This window comes from Rhea americana, unplaced genomic scaffold (genome assembly GCF_003343005.1).
Source record: "Rhea americana isolate MKP2758 unplaced genomic scaffold, rheAme1 scaffold_88, whole genome shotgun sequence".
NCBI lineage: Eukaryota > Metazoa > Chordata > Aves > Rheiformes > Rheidae > Rhea > Rhea americana.
The window spans coordinates 1,337,952-1,340,246 of NW_028187066.1; positions in this window are offsets into that span (position 1 = coordinate 1,337,952).

The following is a 2,295-nucleotide window of genomic DNA, read 5'->3' on the forward strand; positions in this document are numbered from 1 at the left end:
GGGGCTGGGCACGGCGATGGGTCGCAGCCCGCTGCCGCTGCCGTCGATTAACAAGGAGAACGGCTGGCGTGCAAGGAGAAATAAAAGCATGGCTTTCTGTGCTCCCCCCCCCCCCAACTTGTGTATTTTGGGCTGTTCCTAAAGGGATGCAGAGAAGTGGAGCAGAGGGAGTCATAGGAGGTTGGAAAGTCTCCTCATTCACTGCAGTAATATCAAATAGATAATCAGAGGGTTGACTTCTCACTTTTGTCCTCAAACTCTTGTCTCCGCCTAGGTTAAAATGGRAATAAATGTATGCAGGACTAAGAAGTTCTAATATACTTCATCATCTGTCCTTTTCTTTTTAATCTGTATCAGCTACTGTAAAAGTCAGTTTCATGAAAAGCAGTTTTGTTGAGTCCTTAGGCRTCATCACATCATATATAGTGTTGATGGGCAACTCTAAGAAATGGAAAAGGGAAGCCAAACAGCAGACTTCCCCAAACATGAGTGCTCCTATTTCATTTTTGTGTACTTAAGAAAGAACTGTAGAATATTTGGATTTTTTTTCAAAACAAATACAAACCTAAAGGTGCAATCAAAAAAAGAAAATGCAAAATGAAGAAAAAAGAAAGCTTAATGTTGGTTACCCCACTATCCATGACACTAGCTGTGGGACAAAGCTGCTATGGAAAGAGCRTGCTGAAAGTAACCTAGTTCTTGGTTAGCACAAACAGTGTTGTAGCAAGCACTGAACTAGTACATGCCTGCGTGCAGGCTGTAGCCAATTAAAAGACCATAGACAACAGAAGAAAAAAYGGTAGAAAAGCAATAGATAAGACATGACCTCTTGTTTAAGCCCAGGAATTCTGTTTGGGCAAACTTTAGAAAATCTGTTCATTCTTTACGGTGCAATGTTGCTACATGTGAGCAGTTGTTCTAGACCAGTTGCCCTGCATCTGGGAAACTGAACGTATCCACAACAGTCACACACTGGTTGTGTGGCACCACGCASGAAGACGTGCTTTCAGGAAGTTTCTCTGTACTTTCACTGTAGGGTCAACGCTTCTTGGAAGAACCAGAATGATCCATTGCATTTATACAGTGCAGCTGGTTTTACAGATGATTAGCCTGACTCATCTCCAAAGGCATGTTTGCACAAGCTACACACAAGCAACATGACATGTTTGCAATTTTCTGGAAATATCGAATTGGCAGTCTTTGTCCTACTCGTCATATATTTACATGCTTCTGACTGGAAAGTCCCCAACAGAGTACCGTGGCCTTAGAACATATGAGACAGTTGTAAAACGCCATTATTGCATCTGTTCTCTTTTTCTTTCTTCAGTTTGTCTCATTTTTGAGCTTGTGTCACTATTTCATACTTTTCATCCTTTCACCCACACACTGAAAGATAAACATAAAACATGAAAATGGGCATTGGCACTCACAATAGGTATGGTATTTGGAACAACTTTTTTTTTTTTTAACTGACTGAGTCCATTCCAAATCGAACAATACAGTGCAAAAATCAGAAAAATAAAAACCTGTTTCAGAATGAATATYTGCATTTACGTTGATCTACTAAGTATCTTTCTTATACATTGATTTTACTCAGAGGCATACACATTCTCTGCTAAACAGAGAAAAGGAAAAAATGTGTTTTGACAGACCAATTTTCATGTAGGTTTTGCCTCTAGAACTGATGAGCTCAAAAGTGTCTACCAACAATTTTGCTCCTTTATCTTTGCTAAAAGATGCCCCTTCTGTCATTCATGCTACTACTAATTGCAACTTCCAGTTACAACACTGTTCTTCAATTTAGATGCTAGGGACTTAGTTTCTCATTTTGGTCATAATGATTAGAATTTTACTTGGGTCTTCTATCTTTCTTAATGCTTCAGATACTAAAATAAACAGGGACGCAGACCACAGCACCTGTTCTCACCTGGAGCATAAGGAGTCCTGTAATGGCTTAGATCATGATGTGCAGAATCCAACAAGATCCCTTTATCCCCAYCCCTTAAAGCTGAGGAAGAGGAAGCATGGGCTCCAAAAGCCAGCTGCCATAATTTATTTGTGCTTATCAGCCTGAAACTCTGTGTCCCTATAGTTAGGATAGTACATCAGTATGTAAAAATCAGCTTTATAATATGTATATGCATCTACAGTTGTACATTCATATTTTTATCTCACTCAGGCAAGAGTCTAGACTACTGAATTTAAAGTTCTTTAAAAGCTGTAATACAATCCAAATATTAACATATGAAAATAGAGCTAACCAGTAGAAAGTGTCCTGAAAAGCTGATGGAAAGT